The sequence below is a fragment of the Pinus tabuliformis genome, chromosome 7 (assembly GCF_031772625.1).
Source record: "Pinus tabuliformis cultivar Carrire ecotype Pingquan chromosome 7, CPIR1, whole genome shotgun sequence".
Lineage (NCBI taxonomy): Eukaryota > Viridiplantae > Streptophyta > Pinopsida > Pinales > Pinaceae > Pinus > Pinus tabuliformis.
In genome coordinates, this window is record NC_142293.1 from 1,351,581,948 (window position 1) to 1,351,608,633 (window position 26,686).

At 38.9% G+C, this 26,686-nt stretch overlaps 1 protein-coding gene across 1 annotated transcript in view; it reads right to left on the bottom strand.

The window, feature by feature from the left end:
- LOC149252564 (serine/threonine-protein kinase VPS15-like) overlaps positions 1 to 26,686 on the bottom strand; it is a 133,294-nt gene that overhangs the window by 105,312 nt on the left and 1,296 nt on the right.

The following is a 26,686-nucleotide window of genomic DNA, read 5'->3' on the forward strand; positions in this document are numbered from 1 at the left end:
AGGCAATACTGCCAGCCATTGATCCTCTTCATGGAGGATAGGTTGAGTGGGGCTGAAAATTTTGGCCCACGAAAGGAGAGGATAATTTTGCTGCTTGAGGAGTTTGGGTTGTGGGATACTTTCAAGAAGGTAATACTACCAGCTATTGATCCTCTTCAGTTGTCAGACTTTAACAAGCGCAATGTGAAGGCTAAGAGAATCCTTCTTGATGCGATTAAAGACAACCTTATACCTCATGTGTCAAGGATAAAATTTGCTTACGAGATGTGGGATTCTATTATAAAAGTTTACTAGAGCACTAATGAAAACAAGAAGATGGTGTTACGTGAGAAACTAAGAAACACCAAGATGACTAAAACTGACACAATGACCTCATACCTTACCAAGATCATGTAAGTGAGAGATGAGTTGGCTACAATGGGAGAGATTATTCCAGATGACCATTACAAATCTACTTACACAGGTTCATATACACGTGCCAGATGCTAATTTTCTCTTAGGGCTATATTAGAACTTGTACTTTGCTTTAGATAATTACATTACATCTTTTACATTGAATTCACCCCACAGCATCATAACATCATTAGCAATTATGCAAAAAGAACAATATTAGCATAGCAACGAAATATAAAGGAACACAAGAAGAAAAAGCATCACAAAGAGACACCGAGATTGGTCAGAGACTACAGCAAAACCCCACCAGGGGGAAAACTCAAGGGGGGAAACCCTCAATCAATTCTTCTTCTATTAGATTGTCATTGAAAGTTCAATAAAAGACAAACAAATGTCAACAGAGTACCCAGGACTTGTTCACAACTTCGTTTGTGAACAAGTTGCATCACCAATACAGCCATGCAATACTATCATCAATAATTTGCCCTTAAGGTTGCAACATACAAGTATCATCATTGGTTTTGGGTTGTAATGATGCCATAGATATATCAGATGTCATACATATATCATACTACCACTATCACATTTCTGCATTAGGGCTTCTCTTGGAGATGCCACAAAATATTGTTGAGAGATGCAAGACTAGGCTCATTAGCAAGATACACATACCAAGACTGTAATACCAATATAGAGCTTGTGATGAGAATGATGACATGATCCTCATGAAGCCATGCATACAATGCATACAATTGTGGTGCCATATATACAAGGAGATGATGCCAACTACCAAACATAAAGAGAACTAACCATATTGCAAAGATATTATACCCAAAGGAACTATGAACAAAGGAACTGAGAATATTGTAGAGATATAGTGTGATTGATTAATGCTCAATCAAGACCCTGTATATAAGTGTCGAAACCATTGTATATAAGTGCAATACCAAGACTATATATATAAGTGCCAAAACCACTGTAGCAAAAAAAACATTGAGACCAGCCGACTTCCACATGTGGGACCGTGCCTCTGCTAGAGCGTAACTTTGTATATAACCAAGCCAACTGCTGGAGCATGAGACTAAGATCAATTATATAATACATCATAGAGATTGATCAAAGAACCATACCATCTATAACAAGGGTGCAATTTCCAAAACAGAGGTGCGATGACTGGTGTGAATGTCATACTATAGCCATTCGTGTGATTATATTGTGAGACAGAGATGCCATATATCTAAGCCACTGTGAATCGATGTCAAACACAGAGAAGAATCGCAGATGGCAGTGCATACTGATGCCATTGGAAACAAGCTATGAGCCATATTGGAGCACGACACGAGTTAAGACATTGTCAGATTTGTTTACCGAGATATCATTGCTTCACTGTAACACTGCACTACGTAGAAGTCGTAACATTGATACCATATATCCCTGAGATTATGTATAGATGCTTGAATCGAGCCATCATAGAGCAATTGCAGTGAATCATAGTTTAATAAGTCCATGCTATAAATGAAAACGATGTCATTAATAAAAATAATGCGAGTTGGAGAGATTATGAAATAGGGTCAGAGGAACCACTGAAAACAAACCATGCGAGTGACAATACAAATGCAGACCGAGAGTGAGCTAACATGAAAGTGGACCATGAGAGAATTAATACATACAAGTCCTATAATCAAAGTATAGTCCTATAGCATATGTAGAAGAGTAACCCTGCGAGAGAGTAGCCCAAAGAACCTCAAACCCATTCAAAATCTTAGAACCATCGAACTACCATTTTGGAGATCATACCAATGGTTATTTATACTTCATTTCCAATGTGAAAAGGTGCCTCTTGGAGGCAAGCCGACCTAGGCAAATTTTGAATTTTTGAAACTAATAATTTTCCCTCCAATTTGAAGCCGAATTGAGGACCAAAGATAAAATTCCATTTTATTTAATTACTTGAAGCATAATTAAATTGCGGGCTAGAAAACTTTCCCTAGTTGCCTAAAAATTAACACAAGAAAGCATCTATGTGGGAAAAGGCCATGGTATGGAAATAAGCAAATAGGAATCAAAACCTGTGCAAATTTACCAACACAACAAAGAGCCAAATATATAAGGGAAGAGGAGGAAGCACAATACAAATAAAAAAGATAAAATGTGAACATGATGCCACTAGCACACATGGAACAAGAACTCCATCAACATCCACCCAAGGTAGTGAATTCGTAGCCACGGGCACAAACATCCCTTTAAGGCGTAGAACAATATCAAAACTCCTTGATCAGGGTTGAAGGGATGACGTGGATGCAAAAATTTTCCAGTTTCTCTTTGCATGTGGCATACCATTCAATGTTCTTCACTCACCTTATTGGCATGAAATGGTTGTCACTGTCAATGATGCCCCTAAAGGATACAAGAGCCTGGGGTATGACAAAGCTAAAACCATGGGACTTGATCAGGAAAAAGCCAATATAAAAAATGCTTTGGGTAAATTCTTAAATGCTTGGACATTGTGTGTGTGCTAGAATATTTCTCAGTTTCCAGCGTTATTTTTTATGCGGGACTTTTGTGAAGATTGCAATGTGATCATTTCATTGTTGTCATAGCAATAAACAGTTAATTGATTTACAGTTAAAAGAAATAATTCCAATTGCTGCAATAGGATTTCAGCAGTGAAATTTTCACAGTGATTTCTCAAAAATGTGAAAGTAGAGTAGATCTACGTGTTTCATTTTGACATTTTAAATTCAAGTTCAGATCACCATTAAACTTTATGAGAAAAACAAACTTGAAATCAAGGAGGGATCTCTAAGTGCAATATTTGTTAAAATTGGCAACTAGGGCCAAACTCCATGTGGGTCATCTTATTTATGGCAGCTGATATTTTTCTTGGATCCCTCTCATTGAGAGGTGTAGGATTGATCTAAAGATCATCCGATTCTGATAAGTATTCATAGAGTTATGAATTTATTTGTGTTATAAGACAATTCGTCAAGGCCGGCCAGCAACCAAATAAACCCCACATGTACTCACTATTTTAGTACAAAAGGAGATGACTTGAGAGTCATTTCTCACACACACTCCTATCTTGATTTCTCTCTCCACTTGTCTTGGGTTTTAGTGGAAGAGAAATCTAGGAGTGGAAGCCCTAGATGTTGGAGGAAAAGAGGCAGCCCTAGACGCAGATGGAAGGCAGCCCTAAACACAGACTAAAGGGTGCCCTAACGCAGACCTAAAGGTTGCCCTAAACACTGGTCTAATCCAGCCCTAAATGCTGGTCCAATCCAACCCTAAACACTGATCTAATTCAGCCCTAATGCAGTCAAGTTTATGGGCCGCAGTGAGGGTTCACTGTAGGTGACAACGTAGTAAGTAAGGGCTGTTCCAAGTGCATAATGCTAGGCAGATTAGGTCGAAGAACAGCTATGTGGATAGCAGAGTTATACACGCAATATAAGGGGTCAAAGGAACAGCGTGGAGGCTGCCCTAGACAACGTAAAGGGGCTGAAGGGACAGCGTGACCTTAGCTGCAATTTGAAGGACCAGAAGGACAGCGTGGAGGCTGCCCTAGACAATGTGAAGGAGCTGAAGGGGCAGCGTGGCCTTAACCGCAGTTAAACAAGGCCTAAAGAGATAGCGTAGGTATGGAGGGTTATTCCCTTGCTTAACCACAGTCTTTAGAAGGTTGCCTTGCTGATTCGTATGGATGATAAGGGTTGTAGGGTGATGCCCTATCCAGTGATGCAGTGTAGTAGTGCAGCGTGGTGAAACAACACATGGCAGCAAGGGTACATGGTGTTGCTCAGCAAGCAAGGCGACTAGTACAGCAGTGCTAAGGTTACATGGTGCTGCAAACTAGTGCAGCAAAGTAAATAGACAGCTGGGCTACATGGTGCTGCCAAGATGCATGGACAAGCAGGCTACATAGTGCTGCAAAGTCACATAGGACAGCAGCAAGGTATAGCAACTATGTTGGGACAACAACTATGATGGGACAGCCCTATGACATAAGACAGCAGACATTGTACAGCAGCTATGATATGACATGGCAACAAAGTGGGACAACAGCTGTGATATGACATGGCAGCAAGGTGGGACAGCAGCTGGGACATGACAGCAGCAAGCATGGTGTAGCATGGCAAATGTGGACAGCATGGGCATGGTGCTGCAAGCACATGAGACAGGCAGTATGACAACATGATTCAACCATGGCACATGGGACCTTAGTGCAACATTAGGTGCAGCAGTCATGAGGTCCAGCATTGTGATGATGAGTGCAGCATGGTGCAGCACGGTGAGGTGCAGCATGATGATAGGTGAAGGACTCACCTTGGAGAATCAGTTGAAGCAGCATGTCTTCAACTGATCTCATCTTCTTAGAGATGATCTATGTTCTTATCTAGATTCTAGATAAGTCAAAGTGTTGACTTCTGTTGTGAATGTACTATCTCTCTCTCTCTCTCTCTCTCTGTTGAACTATTGAAGAACATATAACAAGAATTGATCAAGGGTTTCCCCACATTGGGGTTTGTCCCTGGCTAGCGCCACATCTTGTGTCCTCTTGTCTTGGCTTGTCTTCTGTGATTTATGTTTATGTATGTTTATGTTCTATCTACAGTTTACTTTAATGCTGATGTGATTGCTAATCTGGAAAAGATATTGAGCTAACTGTGAAAATTGAAATAAATTGCTCTAAGCATAGAACATACCTAAAATTAACATGGTATCAGAGTTGAGGTGAAGACAAAGCCCAAGCAAGAGTGAAAGAGCAATCACCGAAGACAGTTGGGAAAGGACAAAAGGATCAATGGATTCCTCATCCCACTTCAAATTCACCAAGGGTAAAGTCGAAGAAAAGAATATTATCAGAATGGCGCAACAAAAGTTTTTGATAGCCTACCTAAAGATCACTTCAATGGGAAGTCTGGATCTAAGGGTAGAAGGAAAGGCAGATGCCTTGCTTGTAATAAGTTCGAGCATTATGCGAAGGAGTGTCATTCCAGGGACATCTTCAATGATCCGAGGAATGACAAGTAATGCAGGAAACAGCTGACTCTTCAAAGAAAGCAAGGAACCCCAGGTATGAAGAATCAAATGTTGTTTCTGGTAAGATAAAGAAGTGTTATCTTGTATTGGCCCTCTCCTTCAGATTCTTTGGGAATCTGGCTTATTGAGTGTAGTGCTTCAAGGCGCTTCATCAGATAGAAGGGTGCTCTTTCTAATTTAGCAAAGATGGAAACAATCGTGGGATGATACTTAGAGTCGATGCCACCTATCCCAGAAAGGGTGTAGGGAATGTTACCCCTCAACTGAATGAGAGTAACTCGATTCATTTACAGAATCTCTTTTATGTACCTGATCGCAAGAAGAACCTGGTGTCCATTTCAGCAATGGAAGTCAAAGGTTACAGGGTGGCATTCATCGATGGAAAGGTACGTGTTTGAAAATAGAATTTTCAAAGATTCTTTTATCTTTGAGTTCAGGGATGGAAATTTTTATCAAGTTGCAGGATGGTCCACTAGGGACCATGTCCATTAACACATAGCACCGGAGGTCTGTGAGTCAAATAGTGACAAGGATGCCTGAAATCAAGAAGAGCATGAAGGTACATGTCTGAGATGTACCGAAGGAAAATCTTACAAGGGGACCATTCCCCTCATGTAGCAGGTCCACAGGTTTGGAACAACCCGAGGGGTTTGAGATTCATGATCGAGAATCTCATGTGTGCAAGTGGAAGAAAGCCCTCTATGGCTTGAAGCAAAACACCCCAGGCTTAGTATGAGAGGATTGATAGTTGTTTGATGAAGCTGAGATTCACTAGGAGTGAAGTCGATCCAAACCATTGCTCGAAGGTTGTGGATGATAGACCTCTCATACCGACACCTTCTGAGGACGACCTATTTCTGACAGGTGCAAACCCTCTCATTTGCAGAAGTAAGAGGGAGTTGGACTCCGGATGTCGAATGGTAAACTACAAGCCTGTGACTACCTCGAGGATCTTAACTTTCAGAAGTTATATGGTAGCGATGCCATACCAGATTTGGGAAATGCCTCTAAGTTTCATAAACTCATTCGCATTGATGTTCTTAGTGAACTTCCATCCAGACATAAGTTTTGCAGTTAGCATGATGAGCTCATATATGGTTGAGCCTCACTGGATTGGTGCCAAGAATCTTCTGAGATATCTTCGAGGCACAATCTCTCATGAATTGAGATACACTGACGAAAATGTGAAGCTGCATGATTATTCGAATGCTGATTAGGCGGGCAGTGTGGAGGATCTCAAGAGCACTTCTGAGTGTTGATTCTCTTTGGGTTCTGCTCGATATCCTAGATGAGCAGGAAGCAGAAGATGGTTGCTTTGAGCACCGCTGAGACTGAATACATAGCTACGAATATGACCTCGAGTGACGCTGCCTAGTTGTGGGAGCTCTTCAGTGAGTTGTTTGTACACATGATGGCTACCACCGTGATCTTCTATGCCAACCGGGTGGGATTCAATTGTTGAGGAATCCTGTATTCTATGATTGCTCCAGTATATAGATATCAGATACTACCTTATCTAGGATATGGTACGTCGATGAGTGAGGAGGCTCTATCGTATTGAGACTGATGCACAGGTCGCAGACATTTTGTCAAAGCCCCGGGGAAAGGTCAAATTTGTGACTTTCCTGAACGACTTGGAGTCGTTGAGAGACTCTCTTATGAGGGCCCTGCATGTTGCATGCATTGAGCTCTGGGAACTCCCGGGGGCTTGGGGTACTTATTAGAGCAACCAGTGACCATAGGGAGACTCACCCACCCCTAATGGTGCGTTGTGTACAGGGTGAATGGCTCAGCCTTCCCCTGTGATACCCCGAGGCGACTTAGGGATAGGATGAATGGTTCTGTTGTCGAGGCATCCTACCCATGCTGTTTGGGACTCATGGGAAGTACCTCTCATCTGGCCAATGAGCAGGGAAATGGGGTTAGGGACCATAGTAGTACTATCGATGGACGCATCATTGTATCTACCGTAATCCCTATGCTAGGATGACCTCCATTGATCTAGGATCAATGAAACTAATATGGGATCAGTATGAGTGGTTTGAGACACTCTCTTGTGATATTGATCTGAGATCAATAAAGCTGACTTCAGGTCAGTCGAGAATGGTATGATACATTCTCGATCAATTCTTCTTCTTCATGGTTCAACAGAGCATAGCACAGCGCAACAAAGCACAGCACAACAGTGCAGGGCACTGATGGCAGAGATAGTACAGTCGGACAAATGGATCAGTGGATGGAGTTCTCCCTAGTTGAGAGGGAGTGTTAAAATTGGCAACTAGGGCCAAACTCCATGTGGGTCATTTTATTTATGGCAGCTGATATTTTTCTTGGATCCCTCTCATTGAGAGGTGTAGGATTGATCTAAAGATCATCCGATTCTGATAATTATTCATGGAGTTATGAATTTATTTGTGTTATAGGACAATTCGTCAAGGTCGGCCAACAACCAAATAAACCCCACATGTGCTCAACATTTTAGTATAAAAGTAGATGACTTGATAGTCATTTCTCACACACACTTCTATCTTGATTTCTCTCTCCACTTGTCTTGGGTTTCATTGGAAGAGAAATATAGGAGTGGAAGCCCTAAACCTTGGAGGAAAAGAGGCAGCCCTAGACATAGATGGAAGGCAGCCCTAGACGCAGACGAAAGGGTGCCCTAACGCAAACCTAAAGGCTTCCTTAAACACTGGTCTAATCCAGCCTAAACACTGTTCCAATCCAGCCCTAAACGCTGATATAATTCAGCCGTAACGCAATCAAGTTTATGGGTCGCAATGAGGGTTTGTTGTAGGTGACAACGTGGTAAGTAAGGGTTGTTCCAAGTGCATAATGTTGGGCAGATTAGGCCAAGGAACAGTTGTATGGACAACAGAGTTATAGCCGCAATATAAGGGGTCAAAGGAACAGTGTGGAGGCTGCCCTAGACAACGTAAAGGGGCTGAAGGGACAGCGTGACCTTAGCCGCAATTTGAAGGACCAGAAGGACAGCGTGGAGGCTGCCCTAGACAACGTGACGGAGCTGAAGGGGCAACCTGGCCTTAACCGCAATTAGACAAGGCCTAAGGAAATAGCGTAGGTATGGAGGGTTATTCCCTTGCTTAACTGCAGTCTTTAGACTTGGATTGCTCAACCTTATCCTTTAATTTTGGACGCTCACCTCTATTTATTGAGATGTGTCGAGCTCTAACTCACAGGGCTCCATCATGGTATGTGCCTCCGGGTTCAGAGAAACTTAAAACCACAGTGACGAAGGCAAAAAAAAGGTGCAAAAAATGCTTGAGCCTATTAAAGCACCATGGCCAACATCTGGGGTTAGCATTGTTTCTGATGGATGGACAGATCCAACACAGCACCCACTCATCAACATCATGGTGTCTTCCTTGAATGGTCCAGTTTTCTTGAAAGCAGTGGATACACTTGGAGAATGGGTGAGTTGTTTATTAAATTTATTGAAGATGTAGGTGTTGATTCTTGTGTGCAAATCATTACAGATAATACACATGTTTGTGTAAGCTAAATATCCACAAGTGTTTTGGACACCTTGCATTGTCCATTCATTGAACTTATAACTGAAATCCATTGATTCTGATGTGCTTTGGATTGGTAACATTATTGAGCATGCACGGCATATCCGTAACTTTGTACAAAACCATACAAATGCCCTCACTATCTACAAGGAGTACAACAATCTATCATTGTTGAAGATTGTGGATACACGGTTTGCCTCCACTCATCATGTTGAAGAGGTTGAGGGAGGTCAAGACCGCTCTTGGGGCCATGGTTATTTCAGAGTTTTGGTCTTTTTGGAGAAAGATAGATCAAGTAGCCTCTAAAAGAGTGAAGAACATAGTGCTAGATGATGCTTGGTGGGAGAGGGTAGATCTAATTATTCAGATCATGGACCCTATCATTTCTTTGCTTTGATTTGTAGATACAAACAAACCCATCCTAGGAGAGGTTTATGAGGGATGGGATTCCATGAATGAATCTATGAGGAGCATTATTCTACAAAGTGAGTGCCCCGAGTATGAGACATCACCAGAGGCCTTCTGTGGTACTATACAAGATATTCTTGTCAGCAGATGGGACAAGAATTGCACACCTTTACATTGTTTGGCTCACTCATTGAACCCAAAATAATACAGCCATGAGTCACTGAATGGTGGACCTTCCCGCAGATTCCCTCCTCACATGGATGGTGAAATCTCACAGGGGAGGAAAGATACATTCAGGCGGGTTTTTCAGGATAGAGCATTGCTTGATGAGGTAGAGGATGCCTTTGCAGAGTTTTCCACTAGCATTGGTCGATTTGCAAGATATGATGTGATTAGAGACAAGGGGGCTAAGAAGCCCTATTCTTGGTGGGCAAATCATGGGGCAACAAGCTCTCCTCTACAGCAGTTAGCCATAAGGCTCCTCTCTTAGGTGACTTCATCCTCTTGTTGCGAGAGGAATTGGAGCACATATGGGAATTTGTATAGTGTTAAGAAAAGCAGGCTTGAGAAATCCAGGGCAAAGACAATGATGTGCACACCAACCCTCGTCTTATTTACAGGCAAAGGGAAGTGGTTGAAGGGAAAGACAAAGATGTGGGATGTCTTTCCTGATGATATGCATCTGGACAGCAGTGTTGAGTTGGCATTGGCCAACATGGATCTCAATGATCCAGTGCTAGAGCCTGTTAGATTTGATGATGGTGATACTGTAGAGGTGTCATCCTCCACACCAGTAGATGCAGAGACAACTTTGGATACAAGGGAGGAGGAGGATGCAGAGGAGAGCAGTGGTGACCATGATGATGAGGACAGTGATGCTGATTTTGATGATGACTATGAAGATTGATGACTCATGAGTCATGAGCTACCTACTGCCTTGAGGCTTGTATACTTGTAGTTGTTTTGTATTTTCTATTTCTATTTGCCATTGGCATTGCACTACCTATGTAACACATTTTGATTTTGATGACTTAATGAGAAAACTATAGCTATGAGTGTCTTTATCTTACTATCTTGTCTTTCTCCTATTGGATCATTGATGAATTGAATATGTATTATGATTTTTCATTTATGAATTTAGAATTTGAGTCATTGATTTATCATTTATGTGACATGTATTTGAATTTTCTATGTACTATGCATGCTATAATGTTACTAACTTACTTTGTAAACAGTAAAACTTACATCTAGATGAAGATCTATGTTTGAAATCAATGAATTTGTATCATTAATGAGAATTTGTGTAAGAAATATCTAATTTTTATATATATATATATATATATATATAGATAATAAAATAATATATAACGTATCCGAACGTGTCTTGTTTTGGGCGTCAACGTGTCTGAATCCGACACTCGAATCCCCATATCCGACAAATCCCGAATCCATGTGTCAGGTTACTTAGGCATTTTGTTGTTGACATGTATTGCACTAAGTGCCATTTTGATATATTCACCTTTACATGGTATATAGATAAGCAAATTTTGCATATTTTGTCTCTATTGGTTTGGAATAATGACTTTAAATCTTAAAAATAGTTTTTCATTGAAAATTAATTGTTTCATGTTTTCTTTAAAGATCGATTCATTAAGATCTGACCATTTCCAGTTCAAAAATTGGTTTGACATGTGGATCAGGTCGATCATCGATTCTGATTTTAAATACTGTGGATAGGATTTTAGTCATTGGAAAGTTATAAAAGAAAATCTAAGGAGAGGAAGAGACACATTGCATGAATAAGTGAGGGTTTGAGCTGAAGAGGAAGAGGGAAAAAGAGTGCAACAAGAAAAAATTACTAAGGCAACAAGAATGGCAAGCTAGAGCACACATTTGAAGGCAGACCATACACAAATTTTGGGCACAAAGTTCCAAGCAACAGAGAAGCAATTTTCAAGCAACGGACAACAACAGCTTGATGTATCATACCATATGAATTTTGTGCAGTCCAGAGAGTCACACGGACAGAGCATATAGACCTCAAAAACCGTATTATGCAGCCCTATTTTGGCACACAGTTAGACACAAATTTATGAGTGAATTTCTCAAATTTTTGGGCCAAGTACAGATCTAGATTTATTCTCTCTAACCTAAAATAAAAGAATCACTTGTTGGTTTTCCCCATTGGGGTTTCCAAGGTAAATCACTAGGCAAATTCTCTGTGTAAATGGTTTCTATTTCTACTGCATTTTAAAGTTAGTAAACCCAATGTATTGTTGTTCATAAAATCAGACCTAGAAAATATTTTATTTTCCAAGTTTAAAATTTTGGGTATAAATTTTTATTGGAATAAATCAAGATTCGAAAAGAAAAAAAATAACATGGTATTAGAGCTTTGTCTCTAAAAGGGAGACCAAGTCTTTTTTGACACAAGACCATATAGACCTCGAAAACCGTATTATGCAGCACCCTATTTTGGCACACAGCGACACAAATTTATGAGTGAATTTCTCAAATTTTTGGGCCAAGTACAGATCTAGATTTATTCTCTCTAAGCTAAAATAAAAGAATCACTTGTTGGTTTTCCCCATTGGAGTTTCCAAGGTAAATCACTAAGCAAATTCTGTGTAAATGGTTTCTATTTCCACTGCATTTTAAAGTTAGTGAACTCAGTGTATTGTTGTTCATAAAATCAGACCTAGAAAATATTTTATAAGAGCAAAATTTTGGGTATAAATTTTTATTGGAATAAATCTAGATTCAAAAAGAAAAAAAAATAACATGGTATTAGAGCTTTGTCTCTAAAAGGGAAACAAAGTCTTTTTTGACACAAGGGTTTATAGGTGTGGATTGTTGTGAGAGAAATTTTCTTTTTCATCAAAGAAAGTTGTTTTCAGCAGGGTTTGATCAGTTGGACAGAGATGGATATCAATCTCAAGTTTGAGGATCATTTGGATGGGTCGTCAACCTACTGTGTCTAGAAGGATAATTTCATTGGTGTTAGAGCAGAACAAGATCAGGGAGTTTGCAAATCAAACTCAAACTAAACCTATTGAAGCAACACTCTTGGCCGCCCATAAGGACACAAAAGTCAAGAGGATTATCCTCAACAAAATGAAAGATCTCACCGCTCATCATGTGTCCGGGAAGAAAACTGCCAAAAAAATGTGGGAGGCATTGACCAAATGGTACCAGCGTAACAGCCAAAACCAAAGCATGGTGTTGAGAGAGAAACTCACGAGCACCAAGATGTCCACGACTGAGATAGTTTCTTCTTATCTCACCCAAACATCTCAAATACGAGAGAGTTTGTTGTAGTAGGGGAGACATTGTCAGACTCAAAACTGGTAAGGACAGCTCTGAATGGGTTCACAGAGAGGTGGGATACCTTCTTTAAGCGAGTTATGGCACGCCAGCATCTCCCACTTTGGCATAGGTTGTGGGATGACTTCACCCAAGAGGAGACTTGTGAAGAGGCTTTATGTAGCAACTAGGTAAAAGGTGAAGGGGATGAGGTGAACATTGTTGTTTCAAGTCATGGAAAGGGCAAGAGGACTGCCAAACAGAACAAGGGGGAGGAAGGATCCTCCCATGATAGGAAGAAGGAAATTAGCAAAGTCAAGTGCTTTGCATTTCACCGGCTAGGACATTATGCAAGCCAATGTCCATAAAAAAAGAAAGACGGATGGGAAAACACAAGTTGTAGCATCAGTAAAGATTGATGAGTTTGCAGCAAAATTTGAGGAGTTTTCATATGTGGTTTTTTGTCTTTCTAGCACAAGGGCTAGAAGTGCTCAATTTGGATCTTGGAATGCATAACTGTATTCCTTTGAGCAGAAGTCCCTCTTGTATCATGTAATATAACCGTGGAGTTCTATCTCTATTTACAAGATTTTCACAGGCTGCATAAGCTTCTTTGAAACCTATATCATCTTTATACATATCTTTCAACTCATCAAATCTTAAGACATTTACTTGGAATTCTTGCAAAATTAAATTGATCCGGCTTAATGCATCTGCTACTTTATTTGATTGCCCACTTTTGTCCTTGATAACAAATGTAAAATTTTGTAAGAATTCAATCCATTTAACATGTCTTTGACTCAATTTTGTTTTATTGTTGATACATTGTAAAGCATGATTATCTATGTTGAGGATGAACTCTTTTGGCATAAGATAATGTCTCCATTTCTTTAAAGTTTGTATGATGGCATAGAATTCTATCATAAGAAGAGTAATTTTGCTTGGCTTCCTTGAGCTTTTCACTGTAGTAAGCGACTGATCTTCCCTCTTGACTTAGAAGAGCTCCTATTGCAGTTCCACTGGCATCAGTCTCAACCTGGAACAACTTATTGAAATCTGGAAATGCTAAAATAGGTTGTTCTGTAATCTTTTTCTTTAATAATTTGAGGCTTTTATTAGTTGCTTCTGCCCAATAGAATGGTTGATTTCTTTCTTTAATAGTTTCTACAATTGGAGCACATATGCCACTGAAATTTTGATCAATTTTCTGTAGAAGCCTGCCAATCCATGAAAACGTCTTATCTCTGAAATGCTTCCTGGAGTTGGCCAATTGATTATGGCATTTTATCTCCTGATCCATCTTTAAACCTTCCTTTGAAATCACAAAACCTAAGTACACTAATTGAGTTTTCATGAAACTACACTTCTTTAAATTGATTAGCAATTTCTCTTGTTGTAACTTCTTCAAAACCATCTTAAAATGTCTTAGGTGCTCTTCTTTTGATTGACTGTAAATTAGGATATCATGAAGATAAACTATGATAAAGTTTCCAATGAATTCTTTTAAGACCTTGTTCATTAAACTCATAGAGGTACTAGGAGCATTGGTAAGTCCAAAGGGCATTACCAACCATTCATATAAGCCATTATTAGTTTTAAATGTTGTTTTCCATTCGTCACCTTCTCTGATTCTGATCTAATGATATCCACTTTTTAAATCTATTTTAGAAAAATATGCAGCACCACTTAAACAATCTATAAGATCATCAATACGAGGTAATGGAAACCTGTACCTGATTGTGATTTTGTTGATTGCTCGAGAATCTGTACACATTCTCCATCTGCCATCCTTCTTTGGAGTTAACACTGTTAGAACAGCACACGGACTTAAACTTTTTCAAATGAGACCCTTATCCAACAATCCATGCACTTGATTTTTAATCTCTTCATTCTCCTTTGGAGTCATTTTGTAGATTGCTTTGTTTGGAAGGCTGGCACCTGGAATGAGATCAATATGATGGCTAACACTTCTAATGGGAGGCAACTCATCCACTACAATATCAATGAATTCGTTCAACATATTTTTAATTTCTTCAGGAAGATCATTCAAATTTGTGCTTGTGAGGACCACTTTTGGATTACCAATCAAGACAAAATTTACTTCCTCATGGTTGATTTCTTGAAGGCACTCTTTTCCACTAAGTAACATTACCTTGGACTGGTATTCTTTTGGTGCTTTTTCACTCTTCAAAGGCAAAAGTACATGCTTTTCTCCATCCTTCTCAAAAGTATAAGTGTTGCTCCTTCCATCATGTATTGCTTTCCTATCATACCATGGTATTCCAAGCAAAATATGACACACATCCATAGGCATAACATCACAAAGAACTTTATCTTTATAGCATCCTATCTAGAACTCCACTTCACATTGTTCATTAACTAGTATCTAATGTCCCTTTTGCAACCACGAGACTTTGTAGGGAGTAGGATGTTTAGTTTTCTTTAAATTTAACTTTTCTACCATTTCTATGGATACTAGATTATTAGTACTCCCACTATCAATAATAACTTTACAACATTTTCCTCTTGATTTACAAAGAGTTTTGAACAATATTTTTCTTTGTGTAGGTTCCTTTACTTCTTCAGGAGACTTTAATAAAGTTATTTTCATCATCAAAGATTCACCAATTTCAAGTGCATTTCATGTGTAGAGGAGTCTACACTTTCTGTATCAGTGTGTGTTATGTGTGCTACCCTGACTAGAAAATCTATTTGGACATTCATTAGATTTATGACCAAATTTGTTACATGTATAACATCTTACCACAAAAGATCGACCTCTACCTCTTTGATATGGTCTTCGTCCTCTAAAATCTCCTCTTGATGATTCTGCCTGATGTGAATTGTTGCCTTCTTCTTTTTGAATGGGAAATCTTCCACTAGAAAATCCTCTGCTTGATTGTCCTCTACTTCTTCTTGTGCTTCGTCCTCCTCTACCTCTTTGACTCTGCTTGATTGTCCTCTACTTCTTATTATGCTTCGTCCTCCTCTTCCTCTTTGACTCTGCTTCCTTGTCAATTTTTCTTCTATCTTGAGAGCTATCTGATAAGCTTCTTCAACAGTTTTCAAAGACAAAATATCCAATTCATCTTGTATTTCAAATCTTAGGCCATTAATATATCTAGCTAGTTTTTCATCATCTACTTCCGCATGACCAAACCTTATACTTAATCTATAAAATTCTTTTGTATATTCTTTTACAGACATGAATTTTTGCTTGAGATTTTGCATCTGTCGAAAAAGATTTAACTGATAATCTCGAGGAAGAAATTTACCTTTGAGCTTGGCTACCATCCAATCCCAACTAGTGATCTTCCCTTTGTTTTTATTTCTCCATTCGGCTTGCACGCTATCCCACCATAGTGCAGCATGTCCTTTTAATCTGGTCACCGCAAACTTAACTTTCTTCTCTTCAGCTACATTTTCATAGTCGAAATATTTATCCATGGCGCTGATCTAATCGATCAATTCTTCAAGATTTAAATTTCCTTCATACATAGGCACATCCAATCTCGGCTTACTGCTTATTCCCGCAATCATCTTGACCATTTTCTCTTCTAGAATTTCTTCTTCAGCTTCTTCTTTTGAGCTTTCTTCTGCTTCACTGATATCACCAATGTCGATATCTCTTCTATGTGTTGTCTCCAATGCCTCTAATCTCGTTCAAATATGTCTCACTTCATTGAGTAAGACTTGATTGGCAGTTGGTCTTCCTCAACCAATTCCAGCTCCTCTAGCTCCATAGGCCATCTTAATTGAGAATAAAATATAATAATCCTTACAAATTCTTCTCTTAAAGCCTCCTTTAATAAAAGACCAAAATAAAGCTTCTCTTTAATAAGTTACAAAAATACTTTATTTTGGAATCACCCTTTTATTACTTCAAAATACCAATATTGCAAGTGCTTTATGGCCTATATTTTTTTTAATTAATATGGACAAACCCTCAACCTCAACTCCTATACAAGAAACATCCACACAACATGAATTCGTTGCAAATTATGCAAGCAACATCAAGTCAAATAAAGGCAAAAGCACCAACAAATTTCCCAAGAAAAATCAAGGAGGTACCCAATGTGAGATAACCAAGCAATTTGAAGTTCTAGCACAAGTTGAATCCCCATCTTATGTAGAGGTAGTCATTGGGCTTACCTCTTTTCCAACCATGTAATCTATTCAAGACCCAATACTTGAAGAAATAAGGCAAGACCTTAACAATAAGGAAGAGGATGAAGGGTCAAACCACCAAGAAGAAGAAGTTAACAAGAATTTGAATCAACCTCAAGCAACTCCGGTGGTAATAACAAGTAAAAAAGCAAAACAACAATGGGAAGACATAGAAAGGGATGAAGGAAAAGACACCAAACAACCCAATAAAATAACAAGGAAACAAGGTAAGAATGTAAGAGAGAAAATGGCAAAAAAAGAAAAAAAGCTTGGCAGACAAACAACTTTAGACACAATTGTGATTGTTAAGTCAGGGAGAAATGTGAGTTAGGCGGCCCAACAAACGAAGGGGGATCCAAAACCTTCCTTCACTCAATGATTGTCATCTCACAGAATTGTAGGGGATCTGGAGGCCCTCCCAAAATAGTAGTTTTAAGTTTAATAAGACAAGAGAGCTTAACAATTGTTCTCCTTCAAAAAACTAAATTGGAAGAACATGCAATTTTGGAGGTTTGCAAAGCATAGATAAGCTAGGGGAAAAGTAGAGGCAACCAATTCCCAACATACTTTTGGAGAAATATGCACAGGATCAAAATCTCCTTTGAATTGGTGGGGCCTCCAAAGCTCAAGAAATCTCAAGAGAAGGAATCCCAAGACAAACCCTCAACCTCAACTCCTTCTATACAAGAAACATCCACCCAACATGAATTCATTGCAAACTATGCAAGCAACATCAAGTCAGATAAAGGCGAAAGCACCAACAAATTTCCCAAGCAAAATCAAGGAGGTACCCAATGTGAGACAACTAATCAATTTGAAGATCTAGCACAAGTTGAATCCCCATCTTATGTAGAGGTAGTCATTGGGATTGCCTCTTTTCCAACCCAGCAATCTATTCAAGACCCAATACTTGAAGAAATAAGCCAAGACCTTAACAATAAGGAAGAGGGTGAAGGGTCAAACCACCAAGTAGAAGAAGTTAAGGCAAGACCTTAACAATAAGGAAGAGGATGAAGGGTCAAACCACCAAGAAGAAGAAGTTAACAGGAATTTGAATCAACCTCAAGCAACTCCAGTGGTAATAACAAGTAAAAAAGCAAAAGAACAATGGGAAGACAAAGAAAGGGATGAAGAAGGAAAAGACACCAAACAACCCAATAAAATAACAAGGAAAAAACGTAAGGATGTAAGAGAGGAAATGGCAAAAAAAAAGAAAAAAAGCTTGGTAGACAAGCAACTTTAGACACAATTGTGCTTGTTAAGTCAGGGAGAAATGTGAGTTAGGTGGCCCAACAAATGAAGGGGGACCCAAAACCTTCCTTCACACAATGATTGTCATCTCACAGAATTGTAGGGGATCTGGAGGCCCTCCCAAAATAGTAGTTTTAACTTTAATAAGACAAAAGAGCTCAACAATTGTTCTCCTTCAAAAAACTAAATTGGAAGAACATGCAATTTTGGAGGTTTGCAAAGCATAGATAAGCTTTGGAAAAAGTAGAGGCAACCAATTCCCAACATACTTTTGGAGAAACATGCACAATACAGAAAAAACCATCTTCTTCGGCTAGAATTTTCCCTCAAATCCCAACATTGGTTGCTTACAAATTTAGTTCACAAATAGGCAAGCCAAAGATGGAATATGGAATAGAGAAAAACATGGAATGTTGGGATTCTCACCTCACTCTAAACAACATTGGGATAGATCACTAAGTATAGTGGTAGGAGACTTCAACACTACGATATCTCAAAAAGAAAAGAAAAGAAGTTTAGGTTGGGACCCTTTCAAAGAATATTTGGAAGACTTTATCTCGAATTGGAACTTAGTACATATCAAACCCTTAGTAGATAAAAGAACTTAGTCAAACAAGCAATCGAGGCTTGGGCACATTGTTGCAAGGCTCAACAGATTTCTAGTGCGCAATAGCTATGTTCTCAATGATTTTGTAACCTCTTCCAAAAAAATTCTCTAGGTTACTTCAAATCACAGGTCCATTATGCTCTCTTTTGCAAATTCCCCAAATCTTAGACCAATCCCCTTTCAATCTTAATCCCTATTGTTTGCAAGATCCAAAAGCATCAAAAAACTATTAAGGACACATGGTGCACATGGATAAATGGCTCACTTGCCTACATTTGGGAGCAAAAACTATAATTAGTTAAATATCCACTCGAAGAATGGGTCAAACACAACTTTCCCCCTGGAACAAAAAAAGGCTAGGTTAAAAGAGAAACCGATGAAAATAAGTGAAAGATTGGAATCAAAAACTCACAACCAAGAAATATTAAGACAAGGTAGAAATTTATCAAAATTATCATCAAACTCTCAAGAAATAGGAAGGAATATAGAGACTAAAATCCAAAATCTTGTGGCTCAATGAAGGAGATCGCAACATTGCCTTCTTTTACAAACAAGGAAAGGCAAAGTAGCAAAGGAATAAGGTAAAGGAAATTACTCTTGAAGATGGCTCTATTCTAAAGCATTTTGATGAGATTAAAGAAGCCATCCAAAACACATTTTAAAAAGTCATAAACTAAATTAGAAAGTGTTAGAGAACATTCCAAGTCTTATTTCAAATGAAGACAAGACTCTTCTATCTAAAGAGATTAGAAAGGGAAAAAAAATTGAAGTGATATGGAGTTTGAAACCTAATAAGGCCCCTTGATAAAATGGATTGTCAATTAGTTTTTTACACAGATTTTGAGATCTTATTAAAGTTGACCTAAAAGAGATGAATTAATACATTCAAAAATATTGTAAAATGAGTGGTGCAACAAACTTAGCATTTCTTGCCCTAATCCCTATAACACACCAAAATGTGGGTAACCCATAGGAGAAAATTGTTCTCCTTGGAAAACTAGCAACCTTATATGATCAACACATAACATGATGCCAAGATCCTCCACTTTTTGCTCCAGTCATATTTCTCTCTTCCATCTAGCATTCCTTATGGAAGAAAGGTGAGTCATCCATCGACAAGTACTTTAACCATTTTGCAATCATGTGCTTTCACTTAATGTTATGGGCATACTAATATAGATCAAGGGGAAAACTAAATGATTGATCGCTCTTGACTGTATTATTTTTCCCTCACTTCACCTCGAAGTCGAGACATTAGTCTTTGACTCTAGTGGGATATTAGGGTTTTAGAAAGGTCACTACTAGGGAGGCTCTAATTGAAGTGGCATGTCCAAGATATTCCATACTTAACACTTTCCATCTTTCCCTTTATTCAACTCCAATCTTTGGGATGGTGATCATTGGTCATGGGGATTAGCACCCTTTCATCCTCATCGGGGAAAAAGCCTAGCATGAGCCCTCACTTCCCCTGGGAGTCGAGACGTTAGTCTTTGACTCTAGTCCAGTTGGACATTAGGGTTTTAGAAAGGTCACTACTAGGGAGGCTCTAATTGAAGTGGCATGTCCAAGATATTCCATACTTACCACTTTCCATCTTCAACTCCATTCTTTGGGATGGTGATCATTGGTCATGGGGCTTAACACCCTTTGACCCTCATCGGGGAAAAAGCCTAGCATGAGCTCTACTTGCCTCATTAGCCATCACCTAGTTCCTCAAGCACGTGATGCTTCATCCATAAAAGGAACTCTTATCAAGACACTAATGAGTGATAAACTAACTCATCCTTAAGGGGTAACAATTTAAAATCTCAAAAGCAAGCTTGGGCTCCCAAGTTATGCACCCAAATCAAAGCAAATCATAAAAAAGTAAAAGGTGCACCAGCAAGGTGAAAAAAGCAAGCCAAGGAAAAGGGTAACTCATGCCTCCATGATTGCTCCCTCCTTGCATCTATACACTTAGGATGTTGGACCTCCACTAGCTAGTCTCATGGCTATGGCACCTTGCCCTAAACTCTTTCACACTCCACAACCACCATTTTCACACACACCTATGGATTGATGAGCTAACTTGGGACATGTCACTCTTCCCCTTGCAGGCTAGAAAAACCTAATAGGATTATTCATTTAACCATCCCTAACATAGGGAGATAACTTGATTAGGGGACTTATCTAGTTAGACAGTTGAAGATGAGATTTGTGTAAAGTATTATTGTGCCCCCAACATTAAGTATCGTCCACAATGATGCATTTATGGTTATTGTCCTTAGTGATTGATGATTTCACTTGATCTTGAGAGGATTTTGTCAGGTGGTATTGTCATAGAAGCAGAGGCCTTTGGAGACATGATTATAACTCCATTCAACAGCATACTAGAGATCACTTTACTCATTCCAAAGAGCAAATATGACCTTGTTGATGCAACATTGACTACTCAAAGTAGAGCATTGGGCTACTTGATGACTCCACATGGTACTTGTCACTCTAAAGTAACTCTAAGTGCCGAAATGTTGAGCTTATGAAGTTCAATGTTGGATTTATATCATGTGCCCAATGGACCTAAGACACCTCAGGCTAGCCTTGACATTGTTTAATAGGCGTTACTTGTTCCAAAGTCCAAATGATGATGGTTATCCTTGAGATGGAAGAACTTACACATCACTATTTGGCCCCAATGCTTGAGTATAGTGCCACATCACCGCTCTCGCCCTTTAGAGGATGACATTGGGCACCATGGTGATGGCATGTTGATTTGGAGGCATTCCCATGGACATAGAACTACTCTTTAGAATATGGAGAACTCATTGACCCATTTGACACTTACTTGAGGCATCTAGCGCTCATTTGGAGGATGAGGATAGTCATAGTGGAGGAGGCATTTTCTCCCTAAATCTTATAAGAAAGCCCTAATTGTGCATTCCATATATTTAATTTCTCCCCTCACAAAAAAAATAGTTAGGATTTTAAAAGTGGATGCCCTAGCCATCCCCCTTACTCCATCAAAGACTTTTCCATGAGATTCATCCCTAGAAGACTCCATTAAACACTGTAGGAGAAGGCACTAATCTTTGTTGTGTTGATCATCCACAAACTTTCAAATTTCTCTCTTTTTCCATTCCTAAACAACTAGGGTTAGTTGCTAGGGAATTTTGGGCAAATTTTTGCATAAAAGTGAATTTTTGTTAGACATTTGTGCCTTATAATTTAAGAGTTACATCTATAAATAATATAAAGGCAAAATCTAGCATAGTGCATGGTTAAACTTTCTTATTTAAGACTGACATCATCCCTCATTTGTTGTTCATGCATAATTTCAGCAATAAAAATCAATTTCCTATTCTAACCCTAGTGTCTACTAGAAGACCTTCATCCCCTTGGTTGTATAGAAGCCTTATCTTTGGTCTAGGCATAGAGTGTTTAGACCTTGGTAGGCTTTGACAATACTTTGCACCATATTAAAGACCTCTAATTCACCACCATGAGCCATAGCATTAGAGTATCACTTGTTGCCATAGGATCTAGCCCTGCCAGTGAGGCTTTGCTTTGCACTAGACCTACTAGATCTTGCAACAAGAATCCTTAAGGAAGTAAATCCATCTTCCTTCTCTCATTCTCACCCAACTCCTTTTACAAAGTCTTTACAAAAATACTATCCAACAAGCTCAAGAATGTGCTAAAAAATCATCTCAAAGAATCAAAGTGGTTTTGTGTAGAATAAGCACATAGTGGACAATGTCTTTCTTAACCAAGAATCCATACACTCAAATTAGAGAAGGAGAGAGGTATGATCATTGAATTGGACATGGCAAATGCTTTTGATAGAATTCACATTACAATCATCAAGGAAGTAAATCCATCTTCATTCTCCCATTTTCACTCAATTTCTCTTTGCAACTCCTTTTACAAAGTCTTTACCAAAAATCTAACCAACAAGCTCAAGAATGTGCTGCAAGAAATAATCTCAGAGAAACAAAGTGGTTTTGTGTAGAATAAGCACACAGTGGACAATGTCATTCTTAACCAAGAAGCCATAGACTCAATTTGGACAAGCAAGGAGAGAAGTATGATCATTAAATTGGACATGGAAAATGCTTTTGATAGAATTCACCATTTCTTTCTAATTGATTTCATGTATAAATTTGGATCTTGTGAGGATGTCATTCTTAACCAAGATGCCATAGACTGAAGTTGGACAAGCAAGGAGAGAGTTATGATCATTAAATTGGACATGGCAAATGCTTTTGATAGAATTCACCATTTCTTTCAAGTTGATTTCATGTATAAATTTGGATTATGTGAGGATTTCATTCATTGGATTTCAATTTGCATGTCATCCCTGGATAGTCCCATTGGTCAATGATAAACAAACAAGGCTTTTCAAGGAAAATTGAGGGATACAACAAGGTTATTTGCCATCACCTCTTCTATACATAATAATATCAAAGTCTCTCAACAAGAAATTATATGAAAGAAGACGAGGGAATTTACGAAGAATAATAGTGGTCAAACAAATTAAAAGCATAAATCATTCACAATTTGCAGATGATATTCTCCTTAATAGAGGGGCCTCTTCTATTATTGTTGCCATCTTTAGAGGAATCTAGACCTGTTCATTAGTGCTTCTAGGGGCAAAATCAATGCCTTGAAAAGTTGATTTACAAATGGAATGACTCTAAACCCCAAATGCAAGCCATTTCCTGGATTCTACAATTCCTATTCAAATAAAATTGGTCCTAATTCACCTATTTGGGAGTTCCCATAAACCTCTCAAATCCAACCCCCTAGCCTTGGCAGAGCATCATATGTAAAATCAAATTCCAAATTCAATCAATGGGGTTCTCAAAGGCTCAATCCAACAGGTAGAGTTGTTCTATTCAAGTGGGTTCTCTCAGCTCCTTATATTTTTCAATGTTCAATTCTTTTGGCCCCAACTAGAACCTCTCTTCAAATTGCCCAATTTCTACGAAAATTTCTCTGGCTGGGAGGAAAGTCAAGCACAAAGAAATTGGTTATTAAGGAACCAGCAATAACAAATTTGGCCTTAGGAGTGCAAATTGGCTGGTCACAAGAGAAGACAAATGGTGGAAAAGGAATCTATGTGGAAAATACTTTGAGACTGAAACTCTCAAGGCAAGAAAAGGGTCACCAATATGAAAATTGCTAAAGGCAGCTTCTCCAATCAAGACAAGCTTACTTGGATTTTTGGCAATGGAAGAAACATCTCAACTTGGAAAGATAGCATAATGGGGAAACCTCCGTTGAACCAAAGGAACAATCTTCAACCTCTGCAAGATTGAATGCTACGAAACCATTAAACTCTCTTTGTGGCATCTCCATTTGGCCTATAGGTTCAGGTTCTTGGTCTAGTTGGGACTTTAAATCTCAACCTCATTATCTCCAATCCTTGATCCATTCATTTCTGAATGATCTTCAAGGTTGTGCTCCTCAAGACCAAATCTCTCTTTATCAACGTGGTTGGGGAAACAACCATTTCAACATTAAAAATGGGTACCACGACTCCTTGATTCAGCACTTTCAAAACCAGAAATCCCCTCTCTGTAAACTCATCTAAGCCCCAGATGGACTTCCTAAAATTAATTTATTTTGCTAGCCATTACTGCATGGTAAGATTTTATCAGCGGAAAACCTTTTGAAAAGAGGAATAACTGGACCTTCAAGGTGTGTTTTGTGCCAATCTGCCTCTGAAAAAATATCCCATTTTTTTTTGAAAGTTCATTTACCAAGGAAACATTTTGGGTTAAACAATACAGGCAAAATCTAAGTGGGAAAGAGTTGTTAAGGCTCTAGTTAACCAAGAACAAATGCATTTAAGGACAAGAAAACCCATCTGAGGCGAGTGGCAGTCAATGCAAAATTGTTGCTTTCTCAGAACTTGACAACTAGCGGTGGGAACCATTGAAACAAGGAAATTCTTGAAGTGGATGAGCAATCATGGTTCAGTCAATTAGGCATTCTGACCAATATTCTGTAGTTTCTCCCCTTTAAAGTTTCTATGAGATCACGCTGGTAGCTTGAATTATCAAAGGAAGACTTCATCCCTTGGAGGTCACAGCCACGTCACAGCAATGGTCTCATATTCTATTGTTTGATGGTGCTTTTAAAGGTAACCCAGGGGAGGCAGGCATCAGGGCAGGGTGTTACCTTTAATCCTGAGGGAAATCAAGTGCTATGATATTCTTGGTCTTTGGGCAATAGCATCAACAACAAAGCTGAAATGCACTCCTTATTCCTGGGGCTAAGACTAGCAGAAGCTCATCAAATCCAAAAGCTTATAGTAATCAGGGGTTCTACAGTCATTAACACTGCTATGACAAAGAGCAAAACTTCCTCACATCTTCAACTCCAGGAAGACTTCATCCCTTGGAGGTCACAGCAATGGTCTCATATTCTATTCTTTGATGGCGCTTTTAAAGGTGACCCATGGGAGGCAGGCGCTGGGGCAGGGTGTTATCTTTAATCCTGAGGGAATCAAGTGTTAAGATATTCTTGGTCTTTGGGCAATAGCATCAACAACAAAGCTGAAATGAACTCCTTATTCCTGGGGCTAAGACTAGCCAAAGCTCATCAAATCCAAAAGCTTATAGTAATCAAGGGTTCTACAGTCATTAACACTGCTATGACAAAGAGCAAAACCTCCTCGCATCTTCAACTCCAGTCAATGCTGCGTAGAATTAAGCATTGAATATCAGTCATCTCCTCCATCAAGTTCTTTCAAGTTCTACGATCATTTAATAGAAAGGCCAACTCTTTACCTAAGAGAGCAATAGTGCAAATAGTGGGAGCAGTAAGAATAAATGATCAGTCTAATTTTCTGTCCATCCATACAAATGAGCAGGAAGAATAAATGATAAATGAGGGCTCCTCCCTGCCATTACTGCTACACAAGTAGATGTGATGGGAAAATTTAAGTGTTCAGTACTCCGTAATTATTATGGAATATGGTATTTGAGTGAGGGGGGATGAGACTGTGAAATGACTTCTTGTGGTTTTATAGCAGGCAATTCACAATTTCACACACCCTATCTTTATCTCAGAACCACTCATGGTGGCAGTGCCTCGTTGTTATGGACACTTAAAGCCAAAGCTCATCAAATCCAAAAGATCAAAGTAATCAGGGGTTCTACAGTGACACAGTCATTAACACTGCTATGACAAAGAACAAAACTTCCTCACATCTTCAACTCCAGTCAATTCTGCGTAGAATTAAGCATGAAATATCAGTCATCTCCTCCGTCAAGTTCTTTCAAGTTCTAAGATCATTTAATAAAAAGGCCAACTCTTTACCTAAGAGAGCAATAGTGCAAATAGTGGGAGCAGTAAGAATAAATAATCAGTCTAATTTTCTATCCATTCATACAAATGAGCAGGAAGAATAAATGATAAATGAGGGCTCCTCCCTACCATTACTGCTACACAAGTAGATGTGATGGGCAAATTAAGTGTTCCATATTTGGTAATTATTATGGAATATGGTATTTGAGGAGGGGGGATGAGACTGTGAAATGGTCTCTCGTGGTTTTATAGCAGGCAATTCACAGGCCCTGTCTTTATCTCAGAACCATTCACGGTGGCGGTGCCTGGTCATTGCTATGGACACTAAAAGGCGAAGCTCATCAAATCCAAAGAGAAAAACTTCCTCACATCTTCAATCAATTCTGCATAGAATTAAGCATGAAATATCAGTCATCTCCTCCATCAAGTTCTTTCAAGTTCTAAGATCATTTAATAAAAGGCCAACTTTTTACCTAACAGAGCAATAGTGCAAATTGTGGGAGCATTAAGAATAAGCTAAAGAGCCTCTCCCCATTGTTCGATACTCTTCCAGAGGCATATGCAGGTAACCTTCAAAACAAGTTTGATGCAAAAGAAGAAGCAATACTTAAGGCTATTTAAAGCAACAGATGAGCTTTTGTTGAAAATGATTGAAACTTTTCTGTTATGCTGTTCAGAACAATTTTGGAGCTTTTGT